The sequence below is a fragment of the Equus przewalskii genome, chromosome 5, assembly GCF_037783145.1.
Source record: "Equus przewalskii isolate Varuska chromosome 5, EquPr2, whole genome shotgun sequence".
NCBI classification, from domain to species: Eukaryota; Metazoa; Chordata; class Mammalia; order Perissodactyla; family Equidae; genus Equus; species Equus przewalskii.
This window is the reverse complement of record NC_091835.1, coordinates 17,289,071-17,316,739: the sequence shown is the minus strand read 5'-3', so window position 1 is coordinate 17,316,739 and position 27,669 is coordinate 17,289,071. Positions and strand designations below refer to the sequence as shown.

At 41.1% G+C, this 27,669-nt stretch overlaps 1 long non-coding RNA gene across 1 annotated transcript; it reads right to left on the bottom strand.

Annotated features, from left to right (window-relative positions):
- Nucleotides 1-833: 833 nt before the first annotated feature.
- LOC139083465 (uncharacterized) lies at nt 834-27,643 on the bottom strand. Its single transcript, XR_011540183.1, has 2 exons — nt 26,816-27,643; nt 834-1,443 (listed from the first exon to the last, which is right to left on the bottom strand). It is a non-coding gene; the product is annotated as an uncharacterized lncRNA (long non-coding RNA).
- Between the last annotated feature and the right edge of the window lie 26 nt (nt 27,644-27,669).

The following is a 27,669-nucleotide window of genomic DNA, read 5'->3' as shown; positions in this document are numbered from 1 at the left end:
CTTTCACCTTAGCATTCAGTGAAGAAGGTAATGTCCTTAAGTCCCTCTTTCCTGCATTTGGCTGTTAGGAACATAACATGAAAAGGAGCGGTGCAGCTGACCAACTGTGACGGTCGCTTCCTGTTCTGGAGTTACTTCCCTAGGGCATCCTGTGCATAAAGGCCACACAGCTGAAGGACAAAGCCTCAACTTCTACATCCAAGAAATTAGATCCAACTCTTGATTTTCCTCAGTGAGGATTATTGCCAGCAAATTGTAAGTCTGTCCTCCCTCTAGTTCATCAGGTGTTGAGGCTGTGCTCCCAATTCCTGCCAGGGAGCATGAGCTCAGGAAAAGGGAATGTCACTGACACTCCAAGAAGAAAATGTGATTGAGAAAGGAGCCTTGCTGGGAAAGACGTTCAGAGTGCATTCAGAAACCTAAGCCTTCTGGGGGATTCTGGATGGTGCGCTTCATTGTTAGCAAAGATGATCAAGCCTTTAATTCATTTATCTTAGGCTTTGTTTTTTGGACCCATTTTCTTCTCCCTACTGTAATAAGAACATTGTTTGGAAATGTCATACTCTGTATTTCCAATTCTCTGAGAAATGCGTATGTCTGAGTCTTAGGGTTGACATTGCAGTAGTTGGCATACATGGGAAAGGATAACCTAGTGACAAATCACGGGGAATGCTTCCTTTGTTACCTCAAAAAAATTCCAGACAAAATATAGCATTTATATTTATAGGAAACAGAGGATTGGCTGTTTTCCAAGAACTTCAAGTTAATTCTTATGCAAGAAAAAGTTCTTAACTCTAAAGACTTGTTCTGCGTAAAGGAGACATTCTTTAATAATGGAAGAGGTGGTTTTATTTTTACAACAAGCCTGCTCATACTACCAAACCTATAACCAATTGCTGATCTCCTGTGTAAAGCATTTTTTTTCTCTTACCTGAAACAGTGATTTATATGAACTGTTGGAATAATGGAACCTCAAACTACAGATGTGTATGTAAAATTGCATAAATGCACTGACTTCCTTCTCCCTGAATATATTTTTAATAAACAGCATTATCCTACATGGTCAGTTTTATTAAATTATGCACAACCAGAGGGTTCTTCTGAGAAGTGGTGTGCTTGCCTGGGTGGCTTTTGGACAGCTTCCTGTTGTGGTAAGTAACACAGTAATCTTAGCCTTTTTCGGAGGCAGATAGTGGAGAAAGTTATAGGAGACAGAAATATTTGGAGAGATGACCCTAGTGCTGGCTTGTTGGGGGAAGAGAGATTTACGTTTGTTTTCTAAGATGCTCCCATGCGGTGGTGGAGGTGGTGCCCTTGCAGTTAGGAGGCACTTGACAATGCACAGAGCACCGAGCCTCCTGGTTGGAACACAGTCAAGTCCCGTTCGTGGCTTTCATGACTGGCTGCTCAGCCCCTGACAAATGTCCGGATCAGTCTATTTCACTGAAAAAGAAAAGTAGAATTGATTTAGGAAAGCAAAGGAGGTGGATTTTTTTTTTTTTTTTTTTGAGTGATGAGTCAATTTAGGGGATTTTTTTTTGTTGCTATTTTTAAGAGAACAAGTGAAAGAAATATATACCTTTATATGTACTGATACACAACACACATGCATATGTGCACACACATACATTTTTAAGTATTGTCTTGGTATAACTGCCTAAGAATAAAACCATATTCTCCCTTTGATATATCCCTTGGTCTGTAAAATGGCTTTAAACTACAGATGAAAGGTGCTACTGAATACAAGCCTACCACAAATTGTACGTGTGTAAAGTTTGTAACCAATACAGAACTGTCTGTATTACCAATTCTTGGGGTAATAAAACCAATCACATTTTTGGTTGATGTAATTCTGTGAATTGACGTTGGTATGTTAATGGGTTGTATAGAAGAGGTTTTAAATCATTATGGCAGCTATTGGGCCAGTATTCCAATACAGAGGACAGCGTCCCTTTAGGCCCTCTTGAGACCAGTGCATTTGGCAGAGGCCATTTTATTTACAATTCTCCTAACACATGCTTACTGAAGCCTATACCATTCCTTGTTCTCAGCCAGGTAGTAACCTCGAGGTTAACTGGTCTATGTTCCTGCTCCTCCCACTGTGTGTGGGAAGGACTGGAAGAGAGGCAGTGCTGTTGGCTGAAATGCTGCTATCGATACCACCTATGCAAGGGGGGCAGGCCCCGGAACCCCAAATGCGTGTTTGGTCCCCAAGAATTTGCCTTGGGATTTAAGGCAACCTTGGTAGACACTAAGATGTTTGTACCTCAAGTACCCCGTTGTGGCTTCAAGGCCCAACCACACACGGATGATTGCACGCTCCCTGGGAATTCAGGTTTCAGGAATAGATTTTAATATCCTCTGTGTGACTGACATATTGAAACATTCATTAGGGCCACATATTAATTTATTATCAAGAAAATTGCTCTAAAGAATATGAAGGCAGAAAACAAGTGGAGATTACTAAAGAGACAGGTCAGTGTTTGTACTGTTTAATGTGACATAGGTAGTTGCCATAAAGAAGTGGGTTATTTGAAATGATTGTCTAAAAAGCAGTGGAAGGAAAGCCCAAATTCTCTAAAAAGTAATGGAAGGAAAGCCCAATGTGCTCCGTTTGGTGTTCCCTTCTTCATGAGGGAATTTGGGGCCTCTGTTAAGACCTGTTCTTGCAGTTCTGTTCCCAAAGTGTGTGCTGACATCACTTAGTGGAAGAGCACACACAGCTCTTGGAGTCGAGGCATCATGGTGACTTGCACAGAGCTGTGTAAAGGGCTTTGTGAGGCGGCATGTGGAGCAGAAAGAGCCCTGGACAGCCAGGCCTGACACAGCCCTGCCCCACTCTTCCTGGCTGGAGCCATAACCGCTACCATGCTAGCTGCTATTCTCTGCATTTGTCACACCAGTTCAGTCATCTCTAAGGCCGCGTCATAAAATCTTGGGTGTGATTCTTTGGACTTGCCTTCCAGTGTTGCTCAGTGAAGGCACATAGGCATTTTGGTTGGCACAGTTCTTCGCAGTAGAGGGCTATTGCAAAACATTCGGCTTCCCTGGCTCCTGGCTCTAAATGTCAGCAGCTCTCCAGTCATTTTGACATCTCAAAGTGCCCTTTAATACTTCCACATAGCAGGGTGTTATCCCGTTGGTTGAGAAACAGTGATCATGTGTTGTAGCTTTTGGAAAGCATTCAGATTTTATATTCAGCCAATAATTGTAGTTAACAAATCAAAACTTTGCAGAACTTTCGGGCAGGCACAAGATAGGGATAAGAAAAAGAATGTAAAAATTACTTATTTGGTCAGAAAAAGTCACGATTCTGTCCACCCCTACTCCACAGACTGCATCTCCCTGTCCCTCCTTTCTTCTATTGGAAGGACTTTATCCTTGCCGCCCTGACCTTCAGCCTAAGTGAGAACTTCCCCAGCGTTGGAAAAAAGGATTTCCTCTTTTTGTTTAAAATATAATCTTAAGAGAACTTTAAATTCAGGACATGTCATTATGATCGTCCCATTTTCCAATTTAAAAACAGCCTTAACTAAATTCCTTGATAAAAGTTCAGTACTAACTGATGTTAGAGGGTAAGTAAATATTCAAGCCAGGGTTTTCAACTTTCTAGAACTAAAGTTCGTCTCTAAGCGTTACAGGCAAGCAGGGTAGGGAGAAGAGCTTGCTTTCCTCCGTGTGTAATTTAGTGCTGTAATAGATTCGTTTGCTCTCACTGCTCTGAGACTTAGCATTCCGGATGGATGGAGAGGATGCAGAACCCATTTCCTCCCAGAGCATTAAATGATGTTTTGACAAGCAGAAGTAAACAGTTGGGATTTTTGTGGTCTTTCCAACATTCCTTGCCCATCTCACAATGCCCATGGGGATGGGTGAGGGTGGGATGGGGAACTCTTCTATCACTGATCAGTTTGATGTTAACCACAAAGTGAATGAATTAACAAAATATAAGTTCGTGGGTTTTTTTAACCATCCTTTTCCCTTTACGTGGAGATTTTCATTAAGATCTCATGGTCAATTAAGCATAGGACAAACATTTTAGTGTCATGTGTTCGGTCTTGCTATTTTATCATCTGCAGGAGACGCCATACTTCCGTCTCCTTACCTCTGGTGCCTGGCATAAAGCCTGGCCTCGGGTGGTCCTCAAAGGATCCCTGAGGGAAGGATAGCAGAGTTTTGCGCTTGCTTTTGCTCCTCTTTGTCGGTCACGTCGTTTGCGTAATCTGCTCTTTGACTTCAAGGAGTTCAGGATCCAGGTAGAAAGCAAAGTGGAACCGAAACAATTACGTATAGAGTTAAGGGCTGAACTGTGTGGATTTGCAAAAATCCAAAGAAGGAGAGCCAGGGTCATCAACAGTCAGAATTACACGGGCTCTGAAAACCTACCTCTTAATATCACCGCCGCCACCAAGGGCAGGAACAACCAGGTCTGTAACCACAGGTGATACTTTACTCTCCACCAAAATGTGCCATTGATGCAGGCGTTGTGTATTTTTTTGGTAAATAGTTCACTTGGGCCAGTATAGACAAAACAAACAAAACCGGAGATTGTTCAGGAAGGAAGGAAACAGATTCACGACCAAGTGGGATGAGCTAACGACTACTAGGAATATTTGTGTCGGTCAAAATAAAAAGGCATTGTTATAACAAAACTAATGAATTAAAAAAACCCTCAATGTTTCTATCACCAGAATGGGTATGCTACAGGGGAAGAAAAAGTCCATTTTGAAAACAAACCATTTTTTTAAATCAACTTGAAGATTACAAGTAGAAAAAGGGAAAGTCAACGAACAGTGACTTTTTTCTATCGCCAATACATTTACAGAGTCTCATCTAACTTCATTTATGTTGTTTTTTTGATGATAAATGTTTTTTTAAACTCTAAGCTACTGTTTGTTTCAATTCAGAGTTTTGTAATATTGGTAAAATACTGTGAAATGTCAATATTAAAGCCTTTCCCACTGTTTATAAAATTTGCTATGAACATTTCTGTGTAACTGTCACGGTAGTTCAGAAAGATGGCTGGGCTCAGAATGTTGAGAGCTGAGGTTGTTCTTTGAATTTGACCTTGATTAAGTTTCACTGAATATTTTCTTATCTGTAAAATTATGGGAAGAGATGAGAGTAACTCTAAATTTCCTTCCTGCTCTAAAATTCTAAGCTTCAGTCACAGTCCTTTGGACTGTGTTTTTCAGATCATCTCAATTGATTTAATAGTGTACGTAGGTCCTTTCCTAATCAAGTGGAACAAAATAATCGAACAGTTTCTTGCATAGTTTTAATTTGCCAAAAGAAAAGTGCAGGTCTATTTTCGAAATACTTTAAGCTGCTTTTGGTCACTTACTAACATCAGGTATTAAAGTGGCTCAGGAAATAAATATTCTGATTCTATGCCTTGGTTCTTTATCCATCATAGTGTTTATTTCTAGTGGGTTTTCTGTTGGCTTGTTCAATTACCATTTTTCAAGTTTGGGAGGGGGGTTGGGTAGGACTGGGTTGTCAATAACCACTATCATTGGTCAGATTCTCCTTACCCCAAAACTTAGAGGTGTGGCAGATTCTCTGAGCCGGAAGGGACATTAGAAAGACACACCAAGCTTTTGTTCAAACAATGATTGAGTTGCAGTACCTCACCCAAGATCACATACTTATTATGCTAACAACGGAGTGAGGTTTATAAGCTAAATGACTTCTAATGTTGGAAATATATGGTAATGATAAGGTATCCCTTATCAATCCTCTCCATTCCTAGTTGAGGAAATTTTAGCTCACAGAGGTGATGACCTTCTCAAGGTCACCCTGTCTCGATTAGAACATAGGTTTTCTGACTTCCACCCAGTGGCCCTTCCACAAAACCAAGATATTTCCTCCCATGATTCCTGTAAGTTGACAGTCCCAATGTTTATCTTTTATGAAGCCTGAAGGATTCATCTTTGAGTTTCAAGGGATGGGTCCAGAGACTTGCCTTGTCCCACACTTTCAAGAAACAGTTGCATGGGGAAGAGACCCACGACATTGGTTCAGGAAGCAAGGTAGCCAGGAGGGTTCTACACAGCCCAACAACGAGCTCATCACGTGGCGATAGGGGTGGTTCTTAACTTAGCATATGTATTAGTTTCATGGGCTTGCTACTCAATTATGAGTAGAGAATCTTGAGTGCAGATTACCATCAACTGGGTGGTTTAAACACAACAGAAACATATTCTGAAACATATTCTCTCACAGTTCTGAGCCCAGAAGGCTGAAATCAGTTTCACTGGGCCAAAATCAAGGTGTGCACAGGGCCACGCTCCCTCTGAAGACTCTAAGAAAGAACTTTCCAGGGCCCAACTCTTCCCTGCCTCGTACAGCCTTTGGTGGCTTCAGGTGTTCCTTGTCTTGTGGCCACATCTCTCCAATCTCTGCATCCTTGGCCATATTGCCTCCTCCTCTGTGTCTCTCTCTTTCAAGGATAGCTGTGATTGCATTTAAGGCCCACCCAGATAATCCGAGATAATCTCCTCCTCTCAACATCCTTAGCTTTTGCCATATAAGGTAATCTTCCTAGGTTCTAGGGACTAGGATGTAGACATCTTTTGGGGACTCCCCATTCAACCCATAATAGCACATTAAAGGTTATTGAAATAAATTTCTAGGCCCAAGATGGTGCCACTCCTGGCCAAAGTGCCAGGTCATCAAATGGAACTTAGATGACTTCCAGGTCCCTGTGAATTCTCTGCCTGATAAGAAATGCAATATATCCAGTCAGCCAATCCCCAGACACCAAGGCAGCTCTGGGATCTATATTTACTCCTTGTTCCTTTTCACCCCAAACAAGATTAACTATGTGGGCCCAGCCAATCAGATGCTTTCTATTTTTCTCTTCCTTGTTCTCTATTTATCCTTTAAAAGTTCCCTGCCTTCCACCCCATTTTGCAGCTCTCTGAATGGACATTGTTTGCTTCACGAAGTGTTAAATAAAGTTTGTATTGCCTAAATTGTCTTCTTTAATTATTTTTTAGCAAATTTCGCTGAGATGAAAATCAGAGGATGGTGATTCCATTTGCCCGTGACTCCTCACTTCCACCCTCCTTCCTAAGAATGTTATTTCTAAGGTCTACAATGTATAGAATCCCACTATTGTTAAAACTGGATCCAAGTGGGCCTGAAAATTAAGCTGAATTTATTAAATTGCTTTTTTGTCCTGACAAAGTGAAAAAATGCACATTGGGAGAATTTTTCTACAGTTCTGTTCACCAAGAAGGAAAACTCTAAACGAAAATTCCTCTGTGTCTCTATTGCAAAGGCACCAACCAGGACATGATCATGTGATGTTTCCATTGTAATTCTTGGATGAAATTCTTTTCAGAAAACGGGATAGAACAAAGAGCAGGAGCAAAATTAAAAGGACTAACATCCAGTTAACTTTATGACTGTTTCCTATTGGTATTAGGGAGCAAAGGGATTTCTATTGAAGAAAAGAGTCAAGACCTCAAAAAGTTATAACATTTGCTGTACAGGAAAATAGCAGGCAAAATAAGAGGGAGAATTTATATAACTGAATGCAACGAAGTTTCATTGATTACCGGAAAAAACGAAATCCAAGTCTTCCCAAACATACAAATAATTACATTCTCTCACTGAAGATAGATGAGCACTTAGCCTTTGACCTGTGCCTTATATTTTCACAGCAGAGACAAAAGGGACAGGAGAGGAGCAGACTTTGGAGCCAGAGGGGTTTTAGTGGATAGTCAACCCCACTTCTTTCTAAATATGGATAAAGGCTTATTAGTTAGCCATTCAGAGCCTCAGTTTTCCCCTCTGTAAAATGCGGTAGTCATAGTGCCCATCTCTTAGTGCTGTGAGGATTAAATGAGATAACATTTGTGAAACACATGGTCTGTTCCATACACTTGGCAAACACATTGTTTTTCTTCTTGTCACATTTTATTTGCATAAATCATCTCTCTGTTTCTGGAGCTGTTATTTGTTTTTATTTTTTATTGTGAGGAAGATTGGCCCTGAGCTAACATCTCTTGCCAATCTTCCTTTCTTTGCTTGAGGAAGATTGACCTTGAGCTAACATCCGTGCCTATCCTCCTCTATTTTGTATATGAGATGCTGCCTGCACAGCATGGCTTGAGGAGCCGTGCTAGGTCCGCGTCCAGGATCCAACCCTGCGAACCCCAGGCTGCTGAAACGGAGGGTATGAACTTAATGACTTTGCAGCTGGGCTGTCCCCTAAAGCTTTTATTCTAATAATACCTGCTTTCTTCCAAGGTCATGGCTAGTTAGTGATATGTACACCCACCTTTATGAGTGTGAGAGATAATATGACAAATATAGCTACATCTCTTGCATTTTAACAATGGAAGGAAATTCTGACTAAGCATTTTGCTCAAAGTAGTTGACAGTATTTCTCAACGAAAAAGAGAGTTAACTGGCAAAGGAAGGATGTAATTCATTCACTGGGGCAACTTCTACTTACAACTAAAACTGTCTGATGTAGCTGAGTTGACTGCCAAAGTCTCAGTTCTCTTTCGTTTTACAACCAATAAAATCATCTAAGAAAAATAGTCGCATCACACTCTGCTGTCAGCAATGACTGTAGTTACTGGTTAGGATTACCTGAGTGCTTTCCGCATACCCGGTTCTGTCCTGAACTCAGTGGCTGCCTGGGGTTGCAACCCAGACCTCACTCAAGGGAGGAGATTGTGGCTCATTGAACCACATCACCCAGCCAACCCAATCAGTGACGAAGTCGGAGAATGTGGACAGCCCCCTGCTTCGCACTTTGCAAAGCACTTCACTTGTATAATGGCATTTGGTATCACACAAGCCTGCAGGGTGGACGTTTTTATTCCTATCTCAAAAATAAGAAGACTGGTTTGAAGCCTTACGTGATTTGCCCATCCTCCTGAGCGAGTAAGTGGCATCAGGCATCCTGAAGTGAAAAGGCAGCTGCATATGTCTGGTATTTCTTTGTATCGGTGCGTGTGTGTGTGTAAAAGAGAACAATAAGGAGAAAATAAATCAAGTCACAGCCACAGGAAACCACGTGATAGGCCTTCCTACCTGAACGGTACTGAGTGTTGCCAGGTCCACAATCAGAACCAGTGAGGCTGGTCAGTTATTTGACTTTTTTAAAAAACAACTTGGCATCATCTAAGTTCAAAAATGAATACATTCTACATTTTTCCTACAGAAGAAAAGGAAATAGCCTCATTTAGGGGTTTATTGAAAACCTAGAGAGGAAAAATAAATAATATTTCACACTGAAATAGAAAAAGTAGAGGGCAGAACCTCTTCTCCAGTTTCCTCCTTCAGACCCACAAAGAAGAGGAGGGGGCAGTGGGTCTCAGGACGTGACAAGTCGGCTCCTAACTGTCCACTGCCTGCTGCCGGCTGGTCCAGGCAGCAGCCCAGGCCAGTGGAAGGAAGCTGTGCCCTGGGATCTTCCTTCTCTTATAAGGACATTGAACTCGAGTTTGCAGGTCACGAACAGGTGCGGGCAGAGCTGGAGACAGAACGACACCAGACAAATACATGTATCACTTCCACTGCCTCTGGGAGGTGCTTAATATTTTAAAAGCACATTGAAATATTCAGAGGCATTTTCTTTTCTCCATGTGCAGGTGACAAAATGTGCTATGAATCACTGATAGCTTAAAAAGAGAAGTTATTCAATTAAAGAGTTCGGTTACCTCTGTAACTTCAGGTGGATGTCAGCTGGCTGGCTGGCTCTTATTCCCTTCTTGGGTGGCATCACTTTTGAATACATGTGTAAACGTTTTCATATAGAATTTCATTTTATCCTGGTATATCTGCTCTCTTAAAATATCTCTACGATTGATAGTATGGCAGTTGTCTCGGCGTTCGTCCAGTTTAATTGTTAAATGGGTGTGGAAGGCGTATGGAGCAGGTCTCTATTTGGTAACTCTCTCTGAATCCTACTATTTAGAGCTAGCGAAGTTCTTAACAATCCTCTGGTCCAGCTTTCTCATGTTTCAGATGAAGAAAGAGGTTAGGAAAGGTCCAAAGACTTGATCATGTGGCTGGAAAGTGGCAGAGCCATCAATAGACGCCAAGACTCTGAGCCCAGGCTCTCTTTACTACACCTGGACACCTGGAAAGCTCAGGATGGAGCAGTAGAGTTTTCCCCTCCTCGCCCACTTAACGCAAAATCTGTTTCCCAGGGTCCTCAACCAGGATCCTGTTCTTCACCCATTGACCCCCTCTGCTCCTCAATCTATTCTTTTTTTTTTTTTTTTTTTGAGGAAGATTAGCCTTGAGCTAACATCTGCTGTCAATTGTCTTTGCTGAGGAAGACTGGCCCAGAGCTAACATCCATGCCCATCTTCCTCTACCTTATATGTGGGACACCTGCCACAGCATGTCTTGATAAGCAGGACATAGGTCCACACCCGGGATCTGAACCGGCAAACCCTGGGCCGCTGAAGCAGAACGTGAAAACTTAACCGCTGTGCCACTGGGCCAGCCGATCCGTTCTTTAAAAGCTCTAATTATTAAAAATTTCTTCCGGGGCCGGCCTGGTGGCACAGTGGTTAAGTGCACACGTTCCACTTCAGTGGCCCAGGGTTCTCCAGTTGGGATCCTGGGAGCAGACATGGCACTGCTTGGCAAGCCATGCTGTGGTGGGTGTCCCACATATAAAGTAGGGGAAGATGGGCACGGATGTGAGCTCAGGGCCAGTCTTCCTCAGCAAAAAGTGGAGGATTGGCAGTAGTTAGCTCAGGGCTAACACAGTAAATGGTGAGAGACTGGATGCTTTCCCACTAAGATCCTCTCTCGTCACTCCTATTCAACATAACACTGGAAGTCTTAGCTACTGCAATAGGACAAGAAAAAGAAATAAAAAGTATATAGATTGGAAAGGAAGAAATGAAAACACTCTTCATTGAATTTTGCTCATTATTCGCCTCAGCTTGTTCTGCATTTTAAGTCTTATTTGACATTGCTCATATTGGAAGGTTTTGGCCAACGTCTTTTTTTTTTTCAAGTTTGGCACCTGAGCTAACAACTGTTGCCAAAAGATAATCAAGAGAGAGCAGGATTGAGTATACTAATATCAGACAAATTAGACTAATACAAAAATTTTTATCAGAGACAAAAGACATTTTATAACGATAAGAGAGTGAATCTATCAGAAAGACATAAAAAATTGTAAACATATATGCCCCTAACAATAGAGCCCCAAAATACATGAAGTAAAACTTACAAAATTCCAGGGAGAACTAAACAATAATAGTTGGAGATTTCAATGCGTCACTTTAATATCGGATAGACAACTAAGCAGACCAACGAGGAAAGAGAAGACTTTGACAATGCTATAAACCAATTAGACTTAACAGCTGACTCTACCCAACAGCAGCAGAATACCCATTATTCTCAAGTGCTCATGACACATTCTCCAGAATAGATCATATGCTCGTCATAAAACAAGACACAATACATTTTAAAATATTGAAATCAAACAAAGTATATTCTCTGATCACAAAAAATAAAATTAGAAATCCATAACACAAGAAAATTTGGGAAATTCACAAATATGTGGTAAACAACACATTACTAAATAAGCAATGGGCTAAAAATGAAATCATAAGAAAAATTAGAAAATGCTTTGACATTAATGGAAACAAAAATATGTTATAGCAAAAGCTATGGGATGGACAGAAATCAGTACTTAGAAAAAGACATGTAGTTGTAATACCTATATTAAAGAGAGAAGAAAGATCTCATATAAATAAACTAATCTTCTACCTTAGGAAACTAGGAAAAGAAGAGCAGCCCAAACCCAAAGAAAACAGAAGTAAGAAAATAGTAAAGCTTAGAATGGAAATAATAGTCACTTGTGTTTTTTCTTAGAGCTGTGAGTGGAGACAACCATCTTCACAGGCAGTGTGTCGGGGCATCAATAGCTTATTTCTGAGCCAAGAGTTTGGGGTGTTAGGTTTCCACAGGGTATCATCGTTGCAATTCTGGAAATCAGCCTCCCCTCTGCCAAGAGTTTGTTTGTTGTTACTGTTAGTTGTTGTTGTTTGTTTAGTGGCTTTTCTGGCCAAATGCTGTAAAATCTGTATTCTTTGTCATATGTGGCCAGTGAAATCTCTGCTTAATTGGCTTGGTGGACAGCTAATTATTGGACATAGATTTCTTTAAATGTATGAAACAGTAAGTCTCCTCTTTGCTGCGGGACTCTATGTGTATGTATGGATATTGGGGCATGCCTTCATTGCTTTGGCAGGTAGTTTATAACTCCACATTAGCCTTTGCTTCTGGCTTGTGCAGAGCATCAAAGTCAGCCAGAGGTGAGACATTAGGGCCTTTTCAGGTCTTTCCTGGACATGTGCACAGCTCTGAAAATGCACATGGCCTTCTAGATGCCCAGGAATATGTCAGAGCTTTTTCAAGTTCCTGATGGACATCTCAGTCCCCAGCTTTTTCTTTTAAGTTTTTCTTTTAAGTTTTTTGTTCAGTCTTTCAGGCAGCTGTAACATTAAACAATTGGCATGTATTATTTTTTGTTTGTTTGTTGTTTTTACAAAGGCCCTAGGGATAGGCTTGTTTGAACAGAGTGAGCTCTGAGCAATGTCATATAATGACAACCCTGAGCTTTTCAGTATGCTGTCAGACAAGTCAGTTAGTGACAGTGCTCTGGGGATGGGATTTTGGGGAACTCCAGACTCATTTTTCCCCCTTCAGGGGCTGGTAGGCTGATGATTTTCACAGCTACCATAGTTGTGGGGCTGTTAGTTTTAAAGGCTATCATGGAGTTAGGGATTTGAGAATGAGACTAGCAAGTTAAAATACCACAAATTTCCTTGTTCTTACTGAGATTCAGCAGGTCTTCTTGAGTGAGTGTTCCTCAAATGACTCCACACTTTTGGTTAATTTCCAGAATTCTAAAAAAGTTGTTTTTGACAATTTTTTCCAATGTTCTCACTGCTTTCATAGAGGAGTGGGCTTTTGGAGGTCCTTACTCTACCATTTCAGAAGTGTTTTCACAGTGGTTATGTAATAGACATTTGTGTGTGTGTATGTGTGTGTGTAAGGGACAGAGAGGTGAGAGGTATGCCACATGGTTCCATGTGAGGATAGGTTAACCTGTAGACCAAGGCCATCATGGTAGCTTCAGTTTGTAGAAAGTTACCCCCACCTCACTATAAAAGTAATTACTTCCTTGCTTGTATCTAAAATTCTACCCATAGGGAGCTGTCCTTCTAGTGGGGGTAATGTGTGTGTGTATGTAAATAACTCTACCTGACTTTTTAAAAAAAATGTACATAACCATGGGGGAGAGAGAGATCGAGTTCATCAAATTGCTTCTTTTCTTAGCTAGAAGGAAGTGCTCAGAATGAGAGCTTGACCAGAAAGGAAGTGGGGGTTGGGGAGAAGGAAGGATTAGAGAGTAGAGCCCCAAGGAAGACGGAGGCACCAAAGAGAGAGATCTTCTATTTTCCAAATTTCCTGAAAAGTCCCTCCATGTGGGTTGGGGGTGAGGTCTGTGTGTGTGTCTATGCTCATGTGTGCATGCTTGTTTGTGATTAGAAGATTGTGGGAGAGATGAGGAGCTGTAGAACACTACTCTTGGACTGGTAGTCAGAAGGCAGGAACCCGCTCTTCTATCTAAGTCATGCATCTCTTTGGGTGGGTCCGTCTTTCTGCTTCAGTTTTAATGTCCATGAAAACAGTGTTGATGAGTTAGTCTACGATATTGCTGACTAGAAATTCTATAGTTCTATGACTTAGAAGCCTGCAAAATACAGTAAACCATATTTAAAGTAAGGCAGTAAGAGCTTGAAACTTTTTTGAGCTCATTTTTTAAAAAGTATTTTCCCCTTTTATATACATAATGAAACAAAAGAACTACTGATTCTCACACTAGGCTGTGACATCTTCACTTTTTACCTTTAGTGTTTGAACAAACGCCCTGATCCAGGAGCTCCTTCCAACATGGCCTTTCTTTCTGGGAACAGAGGATGGTGTTAGGAGAAGGACGCAGCTCTCGCTCAGCCAAGTTCAGATTACACATAGACAGGATTGGGTCACCGTCATCAGCGTTAATAATGGGAGATGAATGGTTGTGTGGGGAACAAATAGAGCATGTTGATAAGTCCTCTTACTTGAGAACTGATCACGGATTCTGCTGAGACCAGGAGCTAAGTTTTAAACACCACAGAATATTTGTATGTAACGTGAGCTGAAATTCACGTTGGTGATCTCAAGATTTCTCTCAGTTGCCCCTTTTTTCCAGGAGAGTTAATTTATCAGTTAATTTTATCACCAAGGCTAGTTCCACTCGAGGCAAAATAGTGATAAAAGCAAGTTTTCTGCATGCCTTAACCATCTTGCTGTGCTCCAAGAAAGCTCTAGACCTCTGTTGATTGTGTGCTTTCTGCTCTTCCCTTGCCTCCAAATCTACTCTCAAATTCACCATTCATAACCAGAAGCAAATGACTGATAACAGCTTACAGCTCTTCCCGAGGGTGTTTACAAATGATGAGGGACAAAGCAGCCAATGCTGTGATGCAAGAATAGCAGATATATGGCACCCCATGGGCTGATCTTCATTGTTCTGTCATGATTGTCAAGGGAGCTGTGAGGGGGGAGGATTGCGAGGCCACATGGAAGCAGGGAGAGAGGAGTATCCTGATTGATTAGTGATGTCTGCTGTGGGCGAGCAGGAGCTACGATGGTAAACATGACACATTGCCACATCTGGTGTACAGGCAAGATATCTGCTCTGCAGTTCATTAGAATTGGGTTTGATTATGAGCCCTGCCACTAACTTCTGGAATGAGTTACTGAGAGAATTAAACGAGGAGATGTGAGTTAAAGGAGAAGATGTGTGTAAAGTGTTTGTGGTAGAGTGTGGGATTAGAAAGCAGTGTGCCTCTTTAGGCTATGCGTCCCCTGAGAAGTCACAAACCTGTCTTATTCATCTTTGTATTCCCGCACAGTGCCTGGCCTACAATAGGCCTTCTATAAATTTTTGCTGAACTAAGGTAAGCTGCCTGTAAAAACAGGTTAAAGGAATGGATCTGGAGAGAATCGAAATGCTGTGCAGATTTAGAACATTCGGAAGTGTGATAGAAGTGTGCGATGAACAGCCCTCCCAGAGGCTCTGTATCAAGTTTCACCTGTTGTCCCTGGTCCCCATCCTCCCCTGCGTCTGGACCCCGTCTCCTGCTCAGCCTCTTTGAGCTGACCCCTTGGTTGGACTGTTTGTTCCTGGATTCTGTCTGTTGGCCCAGCTTTAGTTCCTGGCTCTGTAGCTTGTGGGCTGGTAATGTCCCTCTTGCCACCACCCCTGAGCCCTGCCCAGACCCCACAGTTCCAAAGCATTTGATTCCATCCATGGTCCTTTGGAATTTATTCCCAGAATGCATGCCTGAGTCAGCATCACAAAATCTATTACTCTTTCTGGAATTACAAAACATTCTGTGGTCCCTGGATTATGTGGTAAGCATTCCCAAATATTTCATTTCTAAAATTCGTCTTAGTTCACAATGAGGACAATGGTGCAAAATCCCGATAGCTTAATAATGCACTGTAGTGAAAGAGGTGAAATTATGAGCATTCATTTCAACAATTTTCAGTAGGAGAGGCGGCGGGCTCACCTTGGGCTAATTTGCGTATTGAGAAAAATGGCTGAGCATGCGCCGCATTCCCCTGATGTGCTGTCGTGTGTATACAAACGTTGTCTGGCTTGTGTCTATTAATTCTCATCTCAGCAGCGAATGGAAAATTTGCTACTGAGTACCTTTTAATCAGTCTGTGACATCTGCATCTAAATAAATTGCCTTCATCTTGACATAAATGATTGCAGTTGGAATGGCTCACAGTGACATGAATGCCCTTTCGTATTCACAGCCCATCCTTTGAGGGATGTTCAGACTACGCATTACCCCCTGACGCACAAAAGGCCACATGATGCTGTGATGACATTTGTTGGTGACGTGGACCCAATGCTTCAGTTAATCACAAGGCAGAGTGGCATGCCAGCCTAGGAAAGCTGGAGCACTCAAGACTCTCAGGGAAAACTTCTGCCTCTTACCAACCCCTTAGCTTTTCCTTGGATTTTAATTAGAGTCCATAAAATAGAGCTGCTTTCTCTTGTGCATGGTCAGCAAAAACAGAATGTGCGCAACCTGTCTTCTGAGTTCCTGCTTTTATTCGGAGAGCAGTTAAGCCTAACATTTTCTAGATTTCTTTTTTAAATCAGCATCTTCTTATTTCATTAGTGTCTTTGGAAAGATTTATAACAAATATGTGAAGGGACATGCTGTCCTTTCAGTAGGAGCACAGGGCTTGCTGTGCAGTGAGGACACGAGCCCAAACACTGGCACTATTTTTGGAAATGTATGGTAGGAGTGTACCACATGTACCAAATAAGATAAAATGATTTTATGGGTTTAAAATAGCAATTTGGGTGTCAAATTTGTCTTTGCTGATAAAATAATTATCAGTAGCTAACAAATCATTTTTTTTGTATAGAATTTGAAATATAAGTTCATCTTTAGCATCACTTCTGTTGAATCACTCTTCCCCTTTCTTTTGCTCCATCCTGTCACCTGTCAGTCAGCCCTGCCTGTAAAGGTGGCCCCACCATCGCCCTACTGAAGTCACTGCTTCTCTTCTTCTACCACAAACACACCTCTCCTCTCACCTACTGCTCCTCCCCATTCCTCACCATCTCAGAAAAATGGCAGCTCCCAACTCTAGTTCAGGACCCAACTCTAGGAGTTGTCTTTGACTCTTCTCTCTCAACCACATCTCCTGGCCAGGGCATCTGCCGTTACTTCCATCCCCCAAACACATGCCAAATTTGACCACTGCTCTCCACCTCCAGCACCACCACCCAGGTTTAGGCTGCCTACGATCACTTACCCCCTCTACCCTCCTTCACAGTACACTCACCCACAGTGAACCACAGTAATCTTATAATGTTAATTCAATTGTATCATTTCCTAGCTTCTCCACTGGGGAAAAAAAAAGCAGAAAAAAAAACCCAAGCACCGTATAGGAGCCCACAACCCTTTTCCTTTCTAGCTCCCTCTTGCTTATATTCCTGCAACTAGGTTAGTTTTATTTCAGTTTCATGAACCAGCTCCTACAAATCAATAGGAAAGAAGCTAAGAACACAATAGAAAAACAAGCAGTGACTCTGAGACTGAGCTGATGGTTCCACAGTGTTGGCAATATCTCAGGGAGGTAAAGGCAAAGCTGGGTTCCATTGTGAACTGGAAGTTTGGTTTAAGTTGGGACTTTTAACGCAGGAGCCTGATGAAGACTGAGTAAGAATCGTGATACACCAGGATTTGGATTGGTAGAAACAGCAAGGTAAGTATTTGAGGCAAAGGGTTTTAGGGATTAAAAGGTTGGTGGTTTTTATTAAAGAGTTGATAGGTCTTCTGGGAAGTTTCTATAATGAATAATCAAGTTATTTGCCTGGGCAAGAGTATCCTGGAGTAGTAAAGCGATGATGGGGAAGACAACGAAACAGTGAAGTCCTGTTAATGTAGACTCTACATTGTAGATGATAGGCTGTGCGTGTGTGTGTGTGTGTGTGTGTGTGTGTGTGTGTGTGTGTGTGTAGGTGGGGTAGTTTTGATCTCAGGTCCAAACTGTGTATGAAGGTGGATGGTTTTGGGTCTCAGAACACTGAGTCCACAGAAAAGAAAATACAAATGTCTCTGAAGTATATAAAAAGATGCTCATTTTGACTTACGATGAGAAATATAGTTGAAAACTACACTGAGATATCTTTGCTCACATATTGGATTTTCAAAGATCAAAAAGTTTGATAAAACCTTACGATGGGGAGGAAGACAGAGAATCCTATGTGTTACTGGTGGGAATGTAAACTGGTAGAATCCATAAGGAGGGCAATCTGGAAATATCTATTAAAATTATAAATGCACATATCTACTGTGCAGAATGAAAATGATCACTTTTAAGTATTTATCCAACCAGTCAGCTAATATCTAAAGGGCCCAGTGTCCTGTAGAACACATTTTGGGAGATGCTGCTTGGAGGGATAGAAATTAGCCCTTTGATTTTGATAAGAGTTGCAAATGTTTTTCTCAGTGTTTTCCCTTTGCATATGGTGATTTTTGTCATGTGAAATTTTGTAATTTTCTGTTGACAAATGTTTTGATCTTTTTTTTTAATGGCTTCTGGATTTGTGTCACACTCCAAGGTTGTAAAAATATGGTTTCTTCTTGTAGTTTTTTGGCTTCCTTTTTTGAGTTACATTTAAGTCTTTGGTCCTTTTGGAGTTTATGGAGGTGTAAGTTGTGAGGTATATATTCAATACTGTTATTTTTCCATGTGGCGACTCAGTGGTTTCAATACAATTTATGGAGCGATTTATTCAGCTCTTAGCATATACTAAATTCTCATAAATATTTAGTTCTTTCTCTGGACCCCCTAGTCTGTTGCATAAATTTCTGTCCATTTAATGCACTACACTGTTTTAATTATTGCAGTTTTGTATTAGGTTTTAAGACCAAGTAGACTTAGTCCCACCTCATTGCCTTCTTGTTCAGAAATTTCCTGGCTCTTCTAGATTCTTTAGTTTCCACGTGAACTTTAGAACCAGCTTGTCTAATTCCATCTCCTCTTCCACCAGATCTCATTGGTGAATTTTTATTTATCGTGTTAAATTTACAGGCTAGCCTAGGGGCATTTATATTTTGTGACGTTAAATCTTCCTAGTTTATGGTATGTTTTTATATTTGATCAAGTTTATTTTGTTTCCTTCAGTACAATTTTAAAGTTTTCTTCAATAGGAATAGATTTCACATTCCTGTTATGTTTATTACTAGTTTTTTTCTTTCTTGTTCCTAATGTAAATAGAATTCTCCATCTCCATATCTATTATCTGCTTTCTGTTGGTACATAGTCCCCCCTTATCCTCTGAGGATATGTTCCAAGACCCCCAGTAGATGCCTGTAACTATGGACAGGATTGCCCTAGAAATACTATATTTTTTCTTATACATACCTACCTATGCTAACGTTTAATTTATAAATTAGGCACAATAAGAGATTAACAATAACTTCTCCTTGGCAGATCTGAATTGTCAGCATCACTACTCTTGTGCTTTGGGGCCATTATTAAGGAAAATAAGGGTGACTTGAACACCCTTGCTTGAACCCAGGCAAGTCACAAACACGATACTGTGAGAAGTCTATCTGATAGCTGAGACTGCTGCTTAGTGACGAACCTCAGGTTGTGGATACAGTGTGGACGAGCTGGACAAAGGGATGATTCACAGTCCAAGCAGGACAGATCGGATTGGTGCTAGATTTCCTCACACTACTCAGAAGGGTGGTGCAATTTAAAACTTATGAATTGTTTATTTCTGGAAATTTTCCTTTAATATTTTCGGACCACATTTGATTGTGGGTAACTGAAACCTCAGAAAGCGAAAGCACAGATAAGGGAGAACTTCTGTATATCTGAAGGTTTTTGATTCCACGCATTTATTTTATACCCAGACATGAATGGAATTCTCTTGTTGTTTGTAATATTTTAGTTGAGTTTTCTAGGTGTGCAATCATATTGTCTGCATATAATGATAACTTTACCTCCTTTCCAATTTTATACGTATAAATTTCCTTTCGAATACTTGCTTGGGCTAATACCTCAAGAACAATATTAAGGGGCCGGCCCTGTGGCAGAGTGGTTAAGTTCGCGTGCTCCACTTCAGCGGCCCAGGGTTTCGCCGGTTCGGATCCTGGACGCGGACATGGCACCGCTTGTCAGGGCATGCTGAGGCGGCGTCCCACATACCACAACTAGAAGGACCTACAACTAGAATATACAACTACGTACTGGGGGGATTTGGGGAGAAAAAGCAGGAAAAAAAAAGAAGATTGGCAAAAGTTGTTAGCTCAGGTGCCAATCTTTAAAAAAAAAAACAATATTAAGCGATAATGATGATGGTGAGTACTATTGTCTTGAATTTTCAACTTTAGTGAGATGGTGTCTAGCATTCCTTCATCCAGCATGATGTGGACTTTGGGTTGTGATAGATACGTTGTATTATGATAAGGAAGTACCCACCTTTCCTAATTTTATGAAATGTTTTATCAAGAATGTATGTTGAATTTTATCAAATGCCTTTTCATCGTTTACAAAGAAGATCATAGGATTGTTCCTCCTTAAATCTATTAACAGAGGTGAATACATTTTCTGATACTTAATCATGCTTTTATTCTGGGAATAAACCCTACATGGTCATTATATATTAACTTTTAAATCATTTGCTGGATTATTTTGCTAATTTTTAAAGGATCTTTACGTCAATTTTTTTTGTATGTGTCTGCCAGCTTGTTGAGTTTTGGTGTCAGTAGTTAATATATTTTATAGAAACAACAAGAATGTGACTAGGGTCGTATGCCCGTCTCTGAACTGCTCTCTGTCACCAGGGCTATGCTCAAGCCTAGGTCACTTGACCACTCTTGGATCTGGGAGCCTACTCAGTTTCTTATTTATTTATTAAACCACTTTACTGAGATATGATTGACATACAAAAAGCCATACATATTTAACATATACAACTTGATGAGTTTGGAAATAAGTATATATCCCCAAACCATCACCATGATCTATGCCATAAACCTATCCATCACCTCCAAAAGTTTTCTCCTGTCCTCTTTTTACTATTATTATTATTTGTGTGTGTGTGTGTGATAAGAACACTTAGCTAAGATATGCTCTCTTAGCAAATTTTTAAGCATAGAATACAGTATTGTTAACTATAGGCTTTATGGTGTACAGTAGATCTAGGAATTATTATCTTATATAACTGAAATTTTGTATTCTTTGACTAATACTGCCCTGTTTCTTTCACACTCAGCCCCTGGCAACCACCATTCCACTCTCTGCCTCTATGAGTTTGACTATTTTAGATTCTCCATTTAAGTGGGATCATGTAGCATTTGTCCTTCTGTGTCTGGCTCATTTCACTCAGCATAATGTCCTCCAGCTGCACCTATATTGTTGCTACTGATAGGATTTCCTTCTTTTATAAGGCTGTATAATATTCCATTGTATATATGTAGATTTCCTATTTCCTTTATCCCTTCATCTGTTGATGGACATTTAGGTTGCTTCCATGTCTTGGCTATTGTGAATAATGCTTTCATGAACATGGGAATTAAGATATCTCTCTAAGATCCTGATTTCAATTCCTTTGGATACATACCCAGAAGAGGGATTGCTGGATCATATGGTAGTTCCATTTTTAATTTTTTGAGGAATTTCCATACTGTTTTCCATAGTGGCTTCAACAATTTACATTTCCACCAACAGTGTCAAAACGTTTTCTTTTCTCCACATCCTCACCAACACTTGTTATCTTTTGTTTTTTTTGATAATAAACATCCTAACAGGTGTGAGGTGACATCTCATTGTGGTTTTGATTTGCGTTTCCCTGCTGATTAGTGATGTTGAGCATCTTTTCATGTACCTGTTGGCCATTTGTATGTTTTCTTTGGAGAACTGTCTATTCAATTCCATTGTCCACTTTCTAATTGCATTATTATTATAATTATTATTTTGTTATTGAGTTGTATGAGTTCCTTACATATTTTGGATATTGACTCTTTATCAAATATATGGCTTGCAAATATTTTCTCCCATTTCATGGGTTCCCTTTTCATTTTGTTGATTGTTTCCTCTGCTGTGAGGAAGCTTTTTAGTTTGATGAAGTCCCACTTGTCTATTTTTTCTTTTGTTGCTTGTGCTTTTAGTGTCATATCCAAGAAGCCATTGCCAAGACCAAGGTCAGGAAGCTTTTCCTCTGTTTTCTTGGGGCCAGTTTCACTTGAAGTGCATGGGCTGAGAGTTGGATAGGGGTGGTTCCTCCAAAGCAAAATTGGGGCTCAGTTATCAAAAGGAGGGATATGAGGTGGAGAAAACAACAGATGTCCCACCATTGGCAGAGTTGGTGATAATCCAGCTTCAATATTTCAAACTGCATTAGCAGTGGAGGCAGGAAGTTTCCCTGCTGATAATTGTGTGGGACATCAGGAGAACTCTTATCAGCTCTGGACCAACAACTTTTAGACTTGTTTTATACGGGAGAATTAACTTCTAATTTGTTTAAGCCGTTAACAGAAACATCTTCCATGTGGAAATAAAAACATGAAATATTTTTCATATTGGCAAAGCCAACGTGAGCATTTCCAATGCCACTGGAAAACACAAGGACTAGAACTATTTCATGGTATTCTGTTTCAAAGCCCCAGAATGAATTCAGGAGCAAAGCAGAGGCCTTGAACGGAATCTTTTTATTTGCAAGCCACTTGATGTGGATTCCTTCTTGAAAACACTCCTATGTCCCAGTATTGTACATTCCTCATAATAACAAAATGTTGGAACTAAAAACAATTATTATTGAGTTTAACGTAATTCTCATGTTCTCAGAAGTCTCTGTGAAAAGATCTGATTTCCATTTGGTGGTAGTTCAAGTGCTTTATGAAATATTTATATAGAGAAGATATGCTTCCTGCTGTCTTTTCTTGTAAGGTTTCTCATTTAAACCTGCCCTAGATCAAATCAATATTAGAGCGATAATGTAAAAGAAATTAAAACTGTTTTAAATAGCTGCTAGAAGAGTAGCTTAATTCAAATCAGAGCAAGTCTAGGGGGAAGGAAGTAAATGTGAACCTATCTTAAGCACAGCATTTAGGAATTGTTCAATGATAATTCAGAGTAAAATAAACTGGATATTCACTCCAGGACACTTAAATAACTAATTAAAAAAAGGATACTACTGATTAAAGGAATAAGGTAATAGTTCTGGTGCTTGTGGCTGGGATGTATGCAAATGATATTTACTCTCGGTGAAGCCTCTTCAAAGACACTTAAAACTTCCATACACTTAGTATTTATGTTTTTACACTGCCTTTTGATCTGATTGCCTCTTAGGTAGGAAATATTGGGAGTGGAGGAAAGGCACTATGGGGAAGTGGAAAGAGCATAAACTCGGGGTTTTGGAGGACTGGAATCTTTTTCTGGTTCTGCTGCTACTCAGCCTGGATAGCAATTAACCTCCTCTATGCCTCTTCTTCTTCCTCAGAAAAAATTGTCTGGTCCCTTCCCATTTTCACATCCTATTATTCTGCAAGTCAGGAGTAGTGGCGCACCTTACAAAGAAAACAAGTGAGCAAAAAAACTAAAACTTTCAAGTGCTTCCCCTGACAATAAACTAAAATCCAGCAGGCACTGCGCATCGTACCATATATTCATCCACACACACATCTAATACATATGTTACATACACACACAGTACATACACCATACACACATATGACACATCACATGCATATATGATGCACATCACATATACATATAAGAAACATACATCGCATATACATATAGATATGATGCATATATCATATATGTATATATAATGTGCAGTATCTACTAAGTAGCAGACTCTGCACTGTAGGAGATTCATATAGCAGATACAGAGCAGAGGTTCAAAGTACAATCTCTTCAGCTGGACTTTTCTCCATGCTTGTGTCCTGGTTACTCTACTTGCAAGCTGGGTGACTTTAGACCTTTTACTTAACCTCGTTGCACCTCAATTTTGTCTTTTAAATGTGCATAAGTCATAGTTTCTACCTCATGGTGTTGGCTTTAGGATTAAATGAGATAATACGTAAAAAAGTATACTCCTATTAGTGCCTGGTACATTGTACATACTCTGCACATTGCCAGTATCATCCTACTTACTTCTCCCAAGATCTCTATAAAGTAGGGTGGTGTTGGTTTGCAACTTTGGGAGCTTCCCAGGTGAAACTGTCTCTGTACACGGAAGGCAAAAAGAGAGACTGAAGGAAGAGGTAGGCCACTTTAGATTGGTAGGTGGCAGGTGTCATAAGCAAGGGAACTTACATACGAGGCTTGTCTTGGGTGGTTGCAAGACGTGTAGATCTCCACACCTGCCTGCCAGAATCTTAAAAGTTTATATAGATGTCTTAAATGGGTTCAGTCACATATTCAGTCCAGATGGTCTCAGCAACACCTTACTCTCTCAAGGCTACATGCTTGGAAGAGCTCTGGCTATGGGAATGGTGGGTGGAATGTACATGCCAAGGACAGGGAAGGGGGTGAGGAGCTTTCTCATGGTCCAGGTCCAGCTCAGGGTCAGCCAGCGGTCACATACTCTAGATGACCTCCTCCAACAGAGGGATTTTTATCTCCATATTTGTGGCATCTGAAGGTCAAAGAGACTGAGTAATTTACCCAACAATGTCATGGGTCCTGATACAACTGTTCTGGTCAGAGTAAGCTGTTTGGTGTTGTTTTCCATGGTAGAAAATTGTCACCAGGCAGTGTGTCCATTTTCTCTGGTTGTGTGACTGACTTCTTCTTTCAAGCTGACTCCAGCTTCGATCCAGCATCCAGGCTCGCCTTCTGCAGGGGGCAGGAATGTTCCCTTACACTCTTAAAGGGTAACCGAATGGGAGAAGAGGCAGCAGTAATGATTTCACTGTCCACAGGCAACTCTGGGTGCAGAGAGAGGTATAGAGATCAACTTGCCAAGGGCTGCAGAAAACTTAGATGGTTTAGGGGAGAAGGTGAGCGCTAAGTCACTGATAGGCGCATATATGAGCACCTGTGTAACTCCAGGTAAGCTGAAGGTGACTTATCATTCCATATAAGTGTTCCAGTTTGCATTTTACTTCAAACCTTTTTGCAGTGTGTTCTAAATATGAGATTCTAAGTCTGTGGACCATCACACACTGCATCCAGGCCAGCATTCCCACAGGATGCTCTGGAGGTCATAGAGTGTAAGGACCTCACCACTGAGAGAAGCGTTGCTCTCATTGAGGCTGGTGGCTCCCAAATGCCTGCCTGTGAACCTGTGCTGGCCAGGGAAGATATTTTTCTCCTGTTGTGACAAAATGCAAAAAATGAAGACAATTACATTTGCATTGGTTTGTAACATTTTCATAGCATCCTACAGTATAACGCAGTTGAGTTATAACTCTGGAGTAGATCCATGAAAAGGAACAGGCCATGTTGTTTCTTGAAATTTTTCTGTTCCATCAAGTCCAGAAGCCTTGGAATCCCTAATTGGATCCAGCCTTCTGTTCCACAGAAATAGTACACCTGAGATAGCCGGTCATGTTGCGTGACTCATTGGGACCCATCAGTCCTGCTCTGCCACTTACTAGTGTGTGACTGCAGTTATTTAAAATCACTGGGACTCAGTGGCTGAAAACTACAATGGTTTATGTCTTACTCACACCTTATGTCTGTTGCAGGTTCCCATTGCTTCACCATGTTGTCCTCCCTCAGGGATGGGCTGGAAGAGCCTCCACATCTTGGAATCTTGCTGGTCACCATGGTCACATGAGTCATGCACTGGATTTTAAAGGCTTCCACCTGGAAGTGGTGCATGCTATTTCCCCTCACATTTCATTGGTCAAGGAAAGTCATGTGACCACACCTAACTTCAAGGAGCCAGGAAAGTACAGTCCTTTAGAGAAGTTCTTGGAAGGAGAAGTGGAAATATTGGTAAATAGCAGTAAGGCCAAATGTACTATCATTTATTTCATATCCCCTTGTATTTATTTTAGTTCAGCATTTTTACTGGTTGAGATAATTTTACATCTTGATTCTGGTATGAATTTTATTAGCTGCTAAATTTTGAGAGTTATGGCATTTCCCTAAGAACTGCCCCTAGCCTGATAGTGATCCACTGACCAGTGTATTAAGACTACAGTCATTCAATGGTTTCAAGTCCACTTTCTCCATAAGGCGATCATAAGAAATTCTATCACATTCTTTGCTGAAATCAAGGCATACTATTTGGATATCTTGCCCTTGACTTATTAATGTAGGATCTCTATCAAAAAAGGAGATGAGATGAGTTAAGATGAATACTTGATGTTCTGTAAGTTTGGAATATTATGAACCGAAGGTCTGGATAAGTGAATTTTTAGCTTTTATTTAAACATAGAGCCAACATTATTTTAATAACTTCTGTTAGTGACACAAGGTAATATATCAGTTGGGCTCTCTAGTTGGGTATTTGGGGGTCTTGCAGACAGTTGGAAGCTGTCAGCCAAGTACCAAACCAGCCTTCAGAACCAAAGAAAAGACACAATTCTCCCAAAGTGATAATAGCATCAATAAAGTGAACACTTGCATGGTACTTGGTGCACGGATGTTTTGGGGCCAGAGCAGACGATACCATGTTCTATCATCCAGAACTAATTACATGGCTCCACCTATAACAAAGGGGGCTGGGAGACTGACTCTTCTGCTTTAGCTTGGAGAAAAATGAAATGGTCTTCTATTGTGTCTTCCATAATACGCCTTTTAAAGATTAAAGACAGAGAGAACACTTTTTTAAAAAGCTGAACATTATCTGGAAAATTCAGAAATCACCATCCAGAAAATAAAACCACTGTTAGTTCTTCCATGTTTCAAGGCAATAGGAAATTCACACACAGGGGGTTGCTCAGGCAAAAATATAGTGAACTGAAATGTGATTTTAATCAGCTCACAACCTTTTTTACATTTCATTTTGCTCTGTGTGTGCGTTCATGGAAGAGAGTGAGCAGCATTAGTCCATTATTCTGGGATTTTAAGGTAAGAGAAGGGAGTTTCAGGAAAGAATGCACACTCCAAGAGCACGGAAAGAGGAAGAAACACCTGAATGATGAGACTAGTACCAGCAGATGGTGCTGCTGGGGCACAAAATTAAGATTTGTTAGAAAAAAGAGGTATCAGATAAGAGACAGCAGGTGTGAGAGAAAATGTAATAACTGTTTGGACCTACTTGGAGGTTTGAGTTCTCCCTGCTACAGGCAGATCCGTCTGGGTTTTGGTGATTTCTTGCAATGGCCACATGAGTTTTAGGCATCTCCTAAAGCACAAACATCTGACACCTGCTCCTGTGTCTGAGCAGGACTGGGGGAGGCTGTGCAGTTTGCCTCCTGTTTTCACGGCAGACTTTTAGCAGCCCCTGGCTGCTCATCTGTGGCACCCGCATGCATGGGTTCACGTAGAGTCTCCAGTTTTTCTTATTTGCCCAGCTTTTACAAAACTGTTTTTGTGTGCCCTGCAAAATTTGTCCAGACTGTCAATCCAAGAGAGTCACAGTTTCTTTTCTCACATGGCCACCTTAAAAACAAGGTCACAAGGACCTGGGAGTCTATATCTAATAAAGGATGTGAAAGGTCAGATGGCGGCAACAAAGGAAGCTGCATTTACTCAGCAGAGCTTGACCTCCTTGCCTGTCAAAGCACAAGCCAGCCTAACCGGGACGTTTAGAAGAGCCCCTCCAAAGTAGGTCACGGTCAACGTTCCTTTTATACCGAGCTCCGTAGTAAATCCTGCCGCTGGCCGGGCTCTTGCGAAGCTGCCTTTCCGAACTGCGTTTTCAGGAGTCTGACAGCGTTCTGGGCTGGGAGTCAACTGACCCACTGGGTTCCAGTCCAGCCTGTCGGGGCCTCAGTTTCCTCCTCAGTTCAACGACAGGGTTGGACACTCTGACCCCGAGGCATCTTTCAGCTCTCCCACGCCACAGTCGCACATTTCTGAGTGGCGCGGCCCGCTCCGCCCTTAGGAAAGGGCCCGCGATCAGGGAGACTCCTCGGTCAGCACCAAGGACAAGGGCCCTGGGGCCAGCTG